The sequence below is a fragment of the Myxocyprinus asiaticus genome, chromosome 23, assembly GCF_019703515.2.
Source record: "Myxocyprinus asiaticus isolate MX2 ecotype Aquarium Trade chromosome 23, UBuf_Myxa_2, whole genome shotgun sequence".
Classification (NCBI taxonomy): domain Eukaryota; kingdom Metazoa; phylum Chordata; class Actinopteri; order Cypriniformes; family Catostomidae; genus Myxocyprinus; species Myxocyprinus asiaticus.
Window position 1 is genome coordinate 38,425,911 of NC_059366.1, and position 16,227 is coordinate 38,442,137.

A 16,227-nucleotide genomic window follows, 5' to 3' on the forward strand; every position below is an offset into this window, starting at 1 on the left:
ATGAAAATACACCTTGCCATCTTCACCAACATGCGATTGACGCTTCTTTCAACTTTACGCAAGGTTGTGGTATTTATAAGAAAGGAGCAGGGTTTAAGCAGACTAAATGATTGGAGAAGTCCTGTATACATCACCAGAGAGAAGTCTGTCGTTTCACCGGAAGATCGATTTTTGACATTTGATTAAAGATTACGAGGTCAAAATTTAAAAAATAAAAATAAAACATATGCATGGATGAATCGTTCACAATAAGATCAATATCATGCATTTAGAAAATAGATAAGGTGAATTTTTTTTCATGCCAACTTTAACTTGTCTTCTATTACAATATCTAATATAAATATATATATATATATATAAACATCTTTAAAACAAGATAAATGTACTTTAGAAGCAATATGACACCAGATATTAAGTTTTGTTCTTAACCCTTTATTGCATTCCTCAGATATTTAGTGACCCGGGACCTCATTCCACCCCCTGTACTGTACCTCATCCATTTTTTTTAAGTTATGCCCAAACCTCATTAGTATTCCTCAAACTTTCTCTTCTGAATAGTGTAACAAAAAAAGGCAAAATTTCACAAATGAAATCAAATAAATGTATAACCGTTTAATTATCAAAAGTGTATAGGGTCATTAAAGACGAAAATAAATATGTGTAGCTTACGTGTAATGTGTAGCTCAGTATGTGTTTGACAGCCAGTTGCATCTCATGAAATTTCAGGGTGGAAGTAATGAATACTGTTCTGTTTTTTTTGCACCATCTCTGTGATACATGGAAAATAAAACATCAAAATATGAGAATAAATTATATTATATTATTTCTAATTGTCTTGAAAATGTTTTGAAAATTTGACACTATCTGGGCATTTTGTAGATCCATGTGTGATAAATATACGTGCCGGGTTGCTAGAGGTATGTTATAATGTTTGGCAAAATACCCATGCATTTAAGGGTTAAAATAAGCTAAAATTATTTGCCAATGGGGTGAGAAAAAATAAGCTTGCTTTCCTTTTGAATTAAGTTTATTTTTCTTACTCCATTTGCAAATGTAATTTTCTTGTTTTAAGCATAAACATCTCTAACATCTCTCTAATTTTCTGAACACAAGTCTTAATATCTTATTTCATTTTTTCACCTCAAGTAAAAGTATCTTGTTTTAAGGATGTTTACATATTTTTACTACAAAACAAAACAAAAATACTAAAGAAGAAAATTATTGTTTCCCATGAATCAGAGAAGCGAGAGAGAGTGAGAGAGAGAGAGAAAGAGAGAGAGACACCAAAGTGCTAATGCCCCTTGTTAAACTTGCAGCATAATTTTTTGTGTAGGCTGTTAGTGTGCAACGCAAATACATTTTCCACAATCTCGTCCATTATTCAGTTTGTGTGCGAACTATCACACAAACACCGCCACTCTCCAGAGTCTTTTGTTCCCTATCTGTCACTCACTTGACGTTGTGTCAATGTAGTGACACTAGGGGTCACTCTTGGGAGCCCCAAACACCTCTGCTTTTTTTTAAAAAAGGCCAATGCGAATTGGCGAGTGGAATTTGCATGCCACTCCCCTGGACATACGGGTAAAAAGGAGCTGGTATGCAACCACTCATTCAAGTTTTGTGCTGAGGAGCCGAGGCCAGGTCTCGGCCATTTCAGCGGGTAGTTTAGCATTGTGACAAGAGGGACACAACGTCTCGTTCCCTCCATCAGTGAATGGAGGTTACGAAAGTAACCAGGACATTCCTGAACAGTGAATACATATTGTTACCATAAAACCGGAGATACAGGGTTCCACGATTTAATAGGGTTAGACTGAAGCACTCCTTTGTGCATCAGTCAATCCTAAAATTAAATATGGAGCTTAATCCCAGACCGAATGTACTTTGAGGGACTTAAATATTGTCTTTTGTGATTGTAAAGTTATGTAAAATGCATGTATCTTTGCTTTTCTTTTTTTGTCTTCTCTGTGATGCTGTAAATGGAGCTGCTGTGATGCAAGAAAGATTTCAGGCTCGTCTGACAATAAAGTATTTATCATCATATACAAAACTAATATAATGCAATATCATAGAGGAGGAAATTTATCCTCTATGATATTGCAGCAATTATCCAGATATGGAATGAGATTATTAAGCAAACTGTTATCAACTCCTACATGCAGACTGAATAAAATAAGGCAAAAATAAACATTTCACACAGTGTTTAGTGAGAGAAATGATTGATTCAAACACTAAAAGTGGTTGTTCTGTTTATGTATTATTGTATTACAGTTGTAATAATAAAGTCTTAATTAACATTATGGTTATTTAACATATTGAAATATTATTATTAAGTAAATTGTAGCATTTGGTTACATTATATTTTGTGATTTCTCATACCCTCTTTATATAACATCCATCCCTTTTGGCCTCTAGCAGGTGAGGCTTTTCAGACAGATAAACAGCAGCACAGGGCAGGGAAGTACAGTACAGCACCGTGAGTGAGACAGTTTATTTTGAACAAGAGGGGTGAACGGTTACGGAATTTAACGCGGGAGTACCGAACTGATGCGGATCAATAGAAGCAGAGAGCCTGCCTGTGCACACGATAGTGTGAGGAACCAGATGGCGGGGAAAAAAATAATGTTCCTTGAAAAGGTATTTTTGTCAATTTCCGTGGCATGTTTGCCCCGAGTACCCGTTAATTTCCAACACTATTGGCACTGTATCTTTCTAAGGTATTTAAAAAGTTTGTTTTAGACATATAGTAGCAAGTAAACAACATATCCCTACATATATGTCAAACTACTTTGTGTTAATGTTTGACACATTTAAACCATTGCCTACCTTAAAAACAAGTGAAGTTTGATCAGTGGTTAAAAATGTTCATACGGTTCCCTCATACCTGAATGAACAGCTCCTTTCCAGAATAAAATGAAATATACAGAAAATCACAGTATTACAGTTCTTGTATAGTGACAGGGCAGAAAGTCTTGGAGAAGCTAGCTTTCACATAATCAGTGCACAATTTGGAGGTTGCATTATCTTTAAGATTATATTTTTACTCCGCTTAAGGTTAGATTTAGCACTGGTGTTTGGGTTAGGGTGTATGATTAATCAAATATGCATTTCTATTGACTGTTACATAATTTACAACTGTCTAAAACAACTCATTTTGGTTTCACTCTATTGACACTTCACCTGGAGACTGGAGCTGACACGTGCCCATTCGTTCAACAACACTTCCAGCCTCAGCCACAGCAATTTTTTATTTTTTTACCCTAAAAAATTACTTAGCACAAATGGCATTAGCGTAACATTTTTGGCACTATAACTGAAACTGCCCTGAAACCAGGAAGTCATTGCATTAGCATAATCAGTGACGAGCGTGATTCAGAGGTTGAGTTTTTCCCTCTAACATAAAATTTTTTCTCCACTGATGGTTAGGTTTAGGTTGGGGGGTAAAGTTTATAAAATATGCATTCCTCTTCAGTGCCTGTACAGCTGAAAAATACTTGCTTCATAACTTGCTTTTGGTGCCACTCCATGGATATTACTCCCAGAAAATGGAGCTCACACATGCACAGATGCCCAACAATACTTACTGCTTTGGCCACTGGGGACAGTGTTTCCAATTTCTGTAAGCACACACTGATTTTAGCTAATTGAATGTCAACCTACTGTTTAAGATTTCACTGTGAGATCAGTCTGATCAGTGAGCACAATTCATTTAATTCCCCCCTAAATCTCACATGAACATGGTCAGCAGGAAGACCAAAAATAGCAGTGATGCAATAAGCGCAAAGATGCGTTTCAGTGAGAATTTCATTTTCTACTCAAGCACCTTGCAATTTCCTTGTTTGCATAACCTGTCAATCACAGGACTTTTTCCCCTTTTTGTTTTTTTACCCCATGTGACTGCCAGACTGCATTTTGTGAATTCTGTTTTTTGCCCCCTGTATACAGTAATTCTTGGAAAAGCATGTGGGGATGAACCAGTTATGTCTACAGGAAACCAGCACATGAGGACGGACTCCATGATCTAGTGAGAGGAGAAAGACTGTTTCGCCCGCTGGGGTGCTGGCATGTTGGGCTCCTCTTGTGCCAGGAAGCACAGAGCGGCCCTGAAGCCCCACGTCATGCTTTTTGCACAGGGCACCTTCATGGGTCGTCTCTGCTGGTGACCCCTAAACTTGTACCTGGGTTAAATGCATGGACTTGTTGACAAATGAGATAAAACTGTATTTTGTTCTATTTGTGTGTTTTCCCTATAGCATTACCAGCTCAAATACTCTTAAGGTGCATTTACACTAGACCACAAAATATAGTTTTTTAAACTGCTTTGCAGTCAAATTATGTAAACGTCCTTAAAACAATATACATTTTCTTACTGGCAATTTTTTTTTTCATGTATCCCCAGATCAAGATATTTTTATTGGAAAACTATGTAAAAATACTGTGTAATATTTTTGTTGTTTTTGATGCCTATACAGACCTACTTGTTGCAAACCTGAGTTTATTTAATGTCAGAGTTAGTTTCATTTTGTTGCTATGAAAATTATTTTCTGAACTCATGTGCACACTAGGGAACTGCAAGATGGTGTCTTTGGTATAGTTCTCTGGTATAGTTCACAATTCATGTGAAAGCAGTCCGTACTAACTCAGTGAATTGCCATTGATGATGTATAATTTGCATCTTTGCATGCCCTCGGTCACATTGAGTGCATTTACATGCACGTTCTTACAATGATTGTGCTTAATAAGCCGACACTGTATAAGGTCATGTAAACAGCTTAAATGCCATTCCTTTATCAAGGTAAGGTCATAAAAGGTTTAAGAATAAACCGATTAATACAGGTAGATGTAACAAGGTTAGAATGGAAAGGAGGAGGTGGGAACCGGAAGAACCATCAAAATAATGTTTAATGAGAAATGAAAACATAAAGACAAAACATAAACACAAACGTGCACACACTGCAGCTGCATGTGGCTCTCCTTCTCCCGAACTCCTGCTTCCCGCTGCATTTATCCCTCTCCTCGGCTGATTAGCCCTATTGGGGGCCGGGCGTGCGTTGTCACGGCCCAGCCCCGCCCTCCTCCTCATCACAGTAGACGGCCCTTTACCCCAAATTTGCATTGCATGTGCACAAGTGATGTGCGCATGCCTGTTTATGTTTTGATGTCAAAAGCAGAGAATACCCCTATGATTTGTGATAGTCAGCACTGCACAGGTGTGCATGTAAACACTCACTTATTATAGTATGCAGCATTTCTCATACAGTAGCTGCTTGTCTCTAAATAAATTGTTGTCCTTCAGAGAGCAGCTTACATAAATCATATCTCTTGTAAAGCAAACACGATTAGCAATCTGTGCATTTAAATATTTGGTGGTAAATACAAAAGGGACAAATACTTTAACACAGTGAGGCTGGCATTTTCTCCTGAGTCATTACCTAGATTCAGTGGTAAAGAGCTAGTTGTCACAGTGGTACTCACGTTGATGAAGCAAACATACAATAGTTCACACCCAAATGGTAGAATATAAAACAAGGTAAGAGTATAAATAGACATACAAATATTAGGACATATAAGAGAATGGCGTATGTAAATATATTGAGTGGATCTTGTCTTTGGACACACATTACATGGAATGAGTCAAACAAAACTTTTACTGTCAACACGCAGTGAAAGGATGCTGAACTTCCTCACCAATATACTACTCTATCTGAACATTTAACAGCCAGTGGCTAGTCACAAACTTTTTTAATAGCACAGCACGAAATTTGGTCTCATATGCAAATAATTTACTCACATTGTAGAGAGTTGCGCATATAGTAAAAGATTGATATTGGGATTTAAGAATCAATACTAAGATTGTTCAAATGAAGATTGCGATGCATCTGAAAATGTTTATTTTAACCTGACCTACTAATTACTACTCTAAAATAGTAATCAGATTTCTGACTTTACTGATTACTTCATTGAAAGTGATCACATTACTAATTACTTTTAAGTTACTCTCTAAAACAACTCACATACGTTTTTGTTTTTACGCTAAACGAATTCAAAGTAATGTCTATATCTCCTCCTTGTTTACTGACTCGTTTGGGGGCGTACACTTTTCAGCTGTCACAAAATGCAAAAAGGTGTACATTTTAACGTAATTAATGTTTTAAGTATTCTACATAAATAATATTATTTTAGAAATATGTGTGACCCAGATTGTAAGGGGGTTCAATGGAAAGGAGGAGGCGAGAACCGGCTTGACAACTTAAATAATAATTTAATGAACAACTTAAACAAACACACAACCATAAACACACACACAGTACAGCTGCCTGTAATTCTCTCTCTCTCGAACTGTCGTACCCGGCCGCCTTTATAACCTCGCGCGCCCCATCAGGCTGATTGGGGACCGGGCGTGCATCATTCCAGCCCGGCCCCGCCCTCCTCGGCTCTACACTGATAAAGTAATTAAAAGTAATTAACTTAATTAACATCAGTAACTGTAATCTGATTACAAGATTTTGAAATGTAATTCACTACACTACTTTAGTTACTTTTTTAGTCCAAAAAGCAATTTATTACTTTGCAACACAGATTTAGACTAAGCAATCAAATTAAGTGTGAAAAGAACGATCAACAGAACAGATGAGAACAAGAACAAAAAAGAACAGAGCATGCGGTCTGTGACTCACAGTTGTATGTGCTTCGGCTCTCATTGGACATTTGAAAAGGGAGTGATTGACGAAGGACAGATAACAGAAAGATACCCACACTGTACATCACCTTCACAGAATCAAACTTAAATCCTCTTCTACTGCATGTACAGAAGTCAAAAATAGATAATTACATTATCTGAAAAAAAAAATTTTAGTGGCAATTGCCCATGCAATAGAAGAAGAGAAGGAAGAGAACTAGAACATGTTTGAAGAAAAGCGAGATGTTTACGACAGGATTATGTGTCACCTCTCGAAGCTCATGGAATGCTGGCTCATTTTCAGTGCATATTTGTTTGACTTACACACGTCACACATATACACACAAAACAAATGTTAAAGTATTACTTTTTACAGATTAACCACATGACAGACAACTTTATATTACTCTAGTTCACTAGTGTCTTCAAGCCTAGCTAAAAAACAGCTTAAACTAGCACAGAAGCCTTTTACACACTAGCATACTGACAGAAACCCCAGAAAAGCTCTTTAGTATGATATAAGTGCATTCGTTTTAAAATAGATGTCGCTTAATGTGCAAGATCGGATTGCACGCTTAAAGAGGAGATCTGATCCATTGTTTGCACTGACAGTCATCAGGATTTTTCACCTTTAAGTTTCAAATGTCTTTTCATTACATCAGCGACAATGTATTAAAACAGAATGCAGATGCAACTGCAACATACTAAAACTCATAATGATGTGATGGGTGTTTGCATTTGATTAGGGAGAAAAGCAATTAATGCAGATCTCAAGATATACCAAAGATGCATGTTTTGTTTCCTGATAGATGGCCATGCCTGTTGCCATGGCGCAGTCCTGAGAAAAAACACAACTAGAGTGCATGGTCAGATGAGCAGCCTGTTTTAGACCAAAAAAAAAAGAAACGAAAAAACACATAATTATCATTCCTCTGAGATGGAGCAATTACGTTGATTAGGCAAAAAATATGGTATTTAAAGGAAGCTTCATGGGTTATGACTCTGAGTGCACTGAGTATAATCGAGGGTAGAGAGCAAGCTTTTCTATAACCTGAACTTCATTGAGGCTTTTTCCGCATACACACAGGCAGTGGTCTGTAATCAGTGGGGCTGAGCGATATATCAGATATTCACAATATATTTGCAAGGATTTTGCTGGTGATATAAAATTAAGCAACATTGTGAATATTGCAATGATTTTAATGTGCTTTTTATCAAATGGGATAGTTCACCCAAAAAAATAATATCGTCATCGTTTACTCACCCACTTTGTTCCAAACCCAGAATACAAAAGGAATGTTAGGCAGAATGTTCGCCTCAGTCACCATTTACTTTCATTGTACGGAATAAAAGAGCAGCGCCAACTTTCTTCGGAATTTCTTATCTTGTTTCCATGGAAGAACAAAAAAGTCAGATGGGGCTGGAAACACATAAGGCTGGGTAAATGATAACAGAATTTTAATTTTTGGGTGAACTAACCCTTTAAGCTTCCTAAAAAGTGTGTTTAGTTTTTACAATCATTTCTTGTCTCGCGACTTGTGATTTTTAAAAGCTTTAAGACAGAGAATATTTAAAGGGATAGTTCACCCAAAAATGGTGACACCCTCAAGCCATCCCAGATGTATATGACTTTCTTTCTTCAGCAAAACACAAATGAAGATTTTTAGAAGAATACCTCAGCTCTATAGGTCCATACAATGCAAGTGAAAGGTGGCTCTCCAAATATGACATAAAAGCTGCATAAAAGTAATCCATCCAACTCCAGTGGTTAAATCTGTCTTCTGAAGTGATATGATAGGTGTGGGTGAGAAACAGATCAATATTTAAGTCCAGTAGGTGGCTGAATGTGAACGTGAAACTGAAAGTGTGAAATTTCAGTAAAAAAGGACTTAAATATTGATCTGTTTCTCACCCACACCTATCATATCGCTTCAGAAGATATAGATTAAACCACTGGAGTCGTATGGATTACTTTTATACTGCCTTTATGTCCCTTTTGGACCTTTTGAGTTCTGGTCACTATTCACTTGCATTGTGAGGATCAACAGAGCTTAGAAATTCTTTAAAAAAAAAACTTTGTTTTTTTGCAGAAAAAAGAAAATCAAACATATCTGGGATGATATGAGGTTGAGTAAATGATGATACAATTTTCATTTTGGGGTGAACTATCCCTTTAATAGAGTCTTTCATCAGTAGCAAAGACAATGTTTGAATCTGTACGTTCGATTCAGACACATTTAAGTGTTTATTTTAAGTCTGTTGTTATTTCTTGCATTCTGTCTCTGTGCAGTAGTCATTCTCTCACGTATTGCATTATAAAGCAAATAATTTGCTATTCCACTCACTAAGATCCATAAACGTAGCTGTGCGCTAGCACCAAATCCATCATTCACAGCTGACGTATGTCACAGCTGCGAGAGAATCCCTGCTCACTGCAGATAAACCACAGAGGGCACCGGACAAATATATCATCCTTAGAGAAAGCCCCACGTGCCTGCTTTCCAGAGGTGTACAGTATAAAACAATGCAACCAAACCCTGAACAAAGAACTGAGCAGATGTCAGTGGAATGAACTGCTGAACAACGCATATGAATCTGCTGTGTACTTCAGCATTGAAACAGAACAATAGTTGCATAGTTCACCAAAATAAAATCCTGTCATTTATTCACAGTGATATCATTTCAAACCTGTATGCTGTTCTTTTCACAATGACTGTCAAGCTCTAGAATAAAAAAAATAAAATAAAATGAATTTAAAGGAATATTCCGGGTTCAATACAAGTTAAGCTCAATCGACAACATTTGTGGCATAATGTTGATTACCAGAAAAATTAATTTAGACTCGTCCCTCCTTTTCTAAAAAACAAAAAACTAAAAAAAAAGCAGAAATCTGGATTCCATTGAGGCACTTACAATGGAAGTGAATAGTGCCAATCCATAAATGTTAAAATACTCACTATTTCAAAAGTATTGCCACAAGATGTGAACAATATCATCAGTTATTAGAGGTTTGTTTTCTCCTTTTGACAGCCATACAACTGTTGTTTTATGGAAGAAAAAATGGAAAACAAAAATTGTGTAAAGATTACAGTATCTGCAATTTCTCCTTATGTGTTACCCAGAAGAAATGTGGCAAAAACAGCAAACAAGTTTGGAATGAGATGGCAGTCAGTAAATAATGACAGAATTTTCATTTCCGGGTGCACTTTAACAAATGGAGAATGTCTCATGCCTGCATATAAAGTATGATTTGTTATTTCATGTGGTTTTTACTGTCACAAATACACAGGAAATGGCAGCCCTCCCCAGCACAACAGCTTTAAAGTGGACAAAGGTATTTATGAAGGAAATGGATTAAGGAGAATAAAGGGAATATTCCACGTAAAACTTCCATTGTCATTTGTTTGTCCTTTGTTTTTACAAAATGAGGGACGAGTCAAAATTATTTTCTGTGGTAATCGACAGCATGCCATAGAAGCTGTCAAAAGAAGTATTTAATCCAGAACATTCCATTAAATATGTAAAAAACTCATTTGTTTATGTTTTTATTTTTTTATTTTTGCCCATGACCAGCTATTTTAGCACAGTACACTCTCTGTACCATGAAAATAAGCATAAGAACTACTCACAGTGGCAGATATTTTTACCTTTGAAAACACTGACCTTGCTAACACTTTTAGATAGAACAAATTGCTCCGAGTTGCATAATGTGCTTAGAGAATTTTTCTTGTGTGTTTATGTGTGTGTGTGTGTGTGTGAAAGCAATCTTCACAGATGAACACTGTGGAATACAGTTAGTGTACAGTAGGATTACACTTACATGAAATCAGCTTCAATTACACAAAACACAAAATTAAACCTACAAGTCAATTCATCCCTGGCTGTAAAGTTGCTCTGCTCTTTAAATACCAAAAATAAAGTGTGAGAGGTTATAGAAATAACAGCCAATTCTGCAGGACTGTAACACAATTCTGACTCAAACCAAACAGAACACCCACTGGACACGTGTCTTACACATTTTAGTTTAAAAGCTTGTTGTGCAAAGAATTTATCTTTACACAACAGCCATTTAGGGCAGGTAAGTGTGTTGTAAATATTGCTTAAGAAAATGATACAGAGAGCATGTAGTGTTTGCAGCATAGTGCACATTGTGAACACTATGAATCAAGGTGGCAAACATAATTCAATTATTGTGAAAGGGTCATAAAACACTGTCTCACTGACTTTACAGCACTCTGATCCATTTCTGCCTAAAGTCTTTGTTTTGTCTCTGTTTATTGAGAATGCCAATGTTCACTCTGCTCCTTACCAATGAATTCCTGATGTTATGACATATTCTGCATGAATCATCTATTAACATGAACATGTAGTAACACTGAGACTGGCAGGCAGGTCTTATCTGCGGATGCATTCATAAGAGTCTTAATGAATAAAGATCAATGTAACTTAAACTTTGACAATCTCAAGTTCCTCAAGCATTCAGCATGTGCACTACAACTTCAGTTTAGAGCGGAGTATAGGACACTCGGACACATGATCCTGTTATTGGTTAATAAAAGTAAACACTTTAAGTTAAAGTATTCTAATAACCGAACTAACATGTTCAGCTACAATTACAGTAATTAATGCAACTACAAATGTTACTTGCATGAGTAACATGTAAACTGATTTGAAAATATCTTTTAATAAACTTTAGACTTTATTTTTATATAGCGCCTTTAAAGGTAGCTTCTCATGGGGCTTTATGTAAAAAAAAGACAAGAAATACAAAGGATAAAACCAAATAGAGTACTGTATATAAATCTGCATATGAAATAATGTATAAAAGAGAATACGAAAAAAAATAATAATCAAGTAAAAGCTGTCCTGAATAAAAAAAATAAAAATAAAAATTGTTTTAAGATAAGATTTAAATATACCTAAATCTGAGTTTCTCTGATAACAGCTGGAATTGAGTTCCACAATTTTGGAGCATAAGAAGAAAAAGCCCTGTCACCCATAGTGCATAGACGAGTCTAAGGGACAGCTAAAAGACCAGATTTGGAGGAGCTGAGATCAAATTTATGGTGTAACGTGTTAAAAGCTCAGACAAATACTGAGAAGCCAAACCATGCAAAGCCTTGTAGGTAAGCATGAGAATTTTAAAATCAACACGAAACCTGACAGAGAGCCAGTGCAAGGATTCCAAGCAAGGAGTAATGTGATCACTTGTCCTAGCTCTAGTCAGGATTCTAGCTGCCGATTTTTCCACATAATGCAATTTATTTTGTGCTGATTTAGAGACCCCAGCAAGGAGTGCATTGCAATAATCAATGCGACAAAAGACAAAAGTGATGATCAGCTTTTCAGCCACTGAGAATGATAACATTTGGACATAATTTTTCAATATTTCTGAGATGAGTCAAGTCAAATTTATTTGTATAGCGCTTTTCACAACAGACGTTGTTTTAAAGTAGCTGTACATAAAATTATGCTATAACAGAAAATACATAAATATAATGCCAATATTAGTTATTTATGTTTAGAACTATTAGTGGTTAAAATTAGTAAACTAAGTGTGTTGTGGGTCAATGGTTAAACAAAAAAAAATGAAAACAAAATGTTTTAACAGTATTCTCACCGTGTGGATCAAACGACAAACTCGCATCAAATATAACTCCAAAGCAAAGCCATCCACCGATGGTGTTAAAGAGCTGATAAGGAGAGCCAATAAGCATACCTTCAGTCTTATTACTGTTCAGACAAAGAAATATAATTGTAAAAAAAAAGTGACTGCCACATTTTGTATCCTGGTTTCAGACACCTAATATTTTTGGTGAATCCTATCCTCCAATAGGGCTGAAACGATTAATCAACGTTATCAACAACATTTTCGTTGTCGAATAGTCGTTTGATCTCATTTAACATAACATGAGATCACATTAAACTCTAATGATGGTGTGCGAGAGGAGCACTGCAGCTCGAGTACATGATTGAGGAGAGGAAGAAAACACAGCTCACAGTCCAGATGCACTCCAAGCTTTCCAAGCAGCTTCAGGTGATGTATATCGCAAAGTATGAGGAAATTATACAAAAACACAAAATAAGTAAATACTCCCGTGGTGAAATAAAGTGGAGCTCAAGCAAAACTTGCATGCCAGAGCATCATTAAAGGAAACACCCAGGTGTTATCTTTAATGCGCCTTGTCTATAAGTCACGTGAAGTGACCCAATCTAAGGGGGAGAGATTGAGACTGCACCCGGCTGATGCACAATCTGGCACAGGGACGCACGTCCCTCGCACGCGCTTGCTGCAGCTAGATTATAAAGTGATGGGTCGTGACGTATTGAATCATAATATATTTGTCAAGGGGTGTCTTAATCTTATCGTGAAGAAATCGGCGATACGCAGCTCCAGTAAGAAGAGAAAGTATGTTTTTTTGTGAGTTAAAGATGGATGAGTTTTTTGATTTGTTGTTGTTTTGACTTGTTTTCCAATATAAATATCTAAAACTCCTTTAAAACCACGTACATTTACTTCAGGAAATATTATTGAATATAATATTAAATATTTTACAATATCTAAAAATCCTTATTACAAGATACACTATATGGCCAAAAATATGTGGACACCCCCTTCTATTTAAAGAGTTTGGTTACTCCGTTAATACCAGTGAAGATGAATCATAATTCTACTCCACACAATGGCATTCTAGGGCATTCGGTGCTTCCAACTTTATGATAACTTTTCTATTTCAGCATGAAAATGCCCCTGTGCACAAAGCAAAGTCCATAAAGAAATGGTTTACTGTGTCTGATGTGGAAGAAATTGACTGGCCTGCACAAAGCCCAGACCTGAACCCCACTGAACACCTTTGGGGTGAATTGGAATGCCAACTGAAAGCCAGGCCCCATCGCCCAACATCAGTGCTGGACCTCAGTGATGCACTTGTGTCTGAATGGGAACAAATCCCTGCAGCCATGTCACTACATACAGTATAGTGGAAAGCCTTCCCAGAAGAGTGGAAGTTGTTATTGCACCAAAGGGGGATATTGATGCCTATGGTTTTGAAATTGAAGGTTCATCAAGCACATATGGTGTCCACAAACTTTTGTACATTTTCCTGAGAAGCAACATAGACTTGCTTTCAGATAATACTGTATATCTTGAATATAAGTATATTTTGTCTTTACTGCACTGGCAGAAGTATGAACAAGTGAAAAAATACACTTATATACAAAATATACTTATATTAATGATACATTCTCTGAAAGCAAGTCTAAATATCATATATGTTGCTTCTCAGGCAAATGTATCTTGTTTTAAGGATTTTTAGATATTTTTTAAATGGAAAACAAGACCAAAAACACTTGATAACAATAAGATTTTTTGCAGTGAATTTATTAAATGTAATAAAAAGTTTTTTTCCCCCTTTAATTCAGTGAATGTCATTTAGAGGTATTTTTAAAAGATGATTTTGTCCTCTTTATTGTTAGTAAGCATGTTTAAAACAACCTTTTAAGTCAAGGCACAAGTTGAATAGTCGGTTAAGAGCTAATGATTAATCGTTGCAAAAAATCGCCTGAATAGTCAAATAATCGTTCTAATGATCGTTAGATTAGTCGATTATCAGAATAATCATTAGTTGCAGCCCTATCCTCCAATATCATATATTTGTAATAGCTGTGATGCAAACAAGGGAAAACAAATCACACTGGCATACACTGTGCAGGAGCACATGATATAATGAAGATAGATTCTAATATATGAACTGTAGGGAATTTTTCATGAATTTCAGGTCAGGGCAGGTTATCAGATTTATACTGTAGCTATCAGGGAAAGTTGTCACATGTTTATATGTTATAATTTTATACAATCCCTTTATTACCAAATCAGTGGTTTTATATTACTTTTCCCATTTGCGTTATTTCATGAATTGTTTTGTGTTTCATTCTTGTTCTAATGTATTCTACTTAGAAGTCTTTAAATAGTCTATACAGTGCGTTTTAAATAGGGTGAATACAGGTGAAATAGGACACTTTTTGCCTTTCATCCCCATGACAATGCCCCACTTCACCTGTATTCACCCTACAGATGTTGTGGGAGATGCATTTTTTTAACTAATATAAATCGTATTTCATATTTAAAATCAAATATTCTCAAATCAGTGCCAATAAACAGCAGGTTCCCATTGTGACAACTTACCCCATATAGTGTGACAGCATGACCCCGCCATAGTTCAACGTTTTTTCAATGTATCTTTTTTCTTGGGCAATATCGATAGAAATGTAGCCCTTTTGTTTTGTTTTTATTTATTTTTTTTATTTATTTTTTTTGGAAGGCTAAACTTTACGGTATGTGTCTTGACAACGACTTTCAAAAATAAACCTACCGTATCCTCTGAAATTGCTATTCACTAGAGTAAAAAGTGTGTCAGCTATAGCCTACTCGGTCTCCGCTATGTCTGCAAAGAGCATCACTGTTGCTGTAAGCCGGGGTCCTCATACATTCAATAAACTGCAACATTCAAGAAACTACTACACTAACCAGCATCATCATCAACATTATACTGGAGTGTATCCGAACTCACCTTGCGCTGGATCTGATATGATCTCCTGGAATCTGACAGTCCAAATATGTGTCTGTGATCATCAGCTGGAGTTGTAGAGATCGCACTTGTATCCGGCAAACTTATTCTCCGATGAGTCGAGGTTCGGTTCCGAGCTGAAGCAGAGGCACAATTTCCCAAGAGCACGTGGGTTAAAATGTTGAAGAACCAAAGAAGTGTAACCAGTGTTCTATCGTAATATTTGATCCTCGCCTTCAATAAACAGTGAGATCGTGAGAGATTGTCGGAGAGTGCTGGGACGCCATCAGACTGCGCGCGTAAAGCGCGAGCGCAGTTATAAGAGCACCGACACACACGTCAGTAATCCAGAGATACTACTAGCATAGATATGGATTTCACTGCGCGCGCGCGCACACACACACACACACGGTGTCATTCTACAAGCACAGCTCATTTGAAAGAGTCTAGGCGCCCCTCTTTAGAAAAGAGTGACTGTTTACTTTTGTCGTGCCTTTGGTGTTTTTTAATAAATAAAATAGGCTAATGTGGCAATCCCATGACACAGAACATTAATGATGGTATTAGACAATAAGTAATACCATGGTACATTGCTATATAGGCTACCATGGCACTGAATGATTTTCATATTATGTACCACCATGGTATTTACATTCAAGATACTGCAAAGAGTAGGCTACCATTGTACAGTAATACCACGGATCATGGTCCAAAACGTGATAGTGATACCATGTTTTTTTTTTTTTTTTTTTTTTTTCTGCTTGTGTTCTTCTGTGCCACAGATGTAGCCCTCCCTTTATGTAATGTGATGACGTGACCAGCCGATAAGTACAATAACATATACTGAATAATGAAGCATTTAGTCAACGTTATGGTTTGCTAATATGTACAGTACTTTTAGCAAAGGACATTAATATGAATTTGAGTTGTGAGAACAATTGTTGCTTTATTATGGTGTATAGCCTACCTGATGTTTAAATG

General features: G+C 36.4%; 1 protein-coding gene across 6 annotated transcripts in view; it reads right to left on the reverse strand.

Moving 5' to 3' along the window:
- The window catches only part of LOC127414077 (zinc finger matrin-type protein 4-like), a 137,280-nt gene extending 121,688 nt beyond the window's left edge, over nt 1-15,592 (reverse strand). For all 6 annotated transcript variants that reach the window (XM_051651804.1, XM_051651800.1, XM_051651803.1 and 3 more), the window contains exon 1: nt 15,250-15,592. The gene's annotated coding sequence lies outside the window, so the exon portion shown is untranslated. The remainder of the gene's footprint in view (nt 1-15,249) is intronic.
- Between the last annotated feature and the right edge of the window lie 635 nt (nt 15,593-16,227).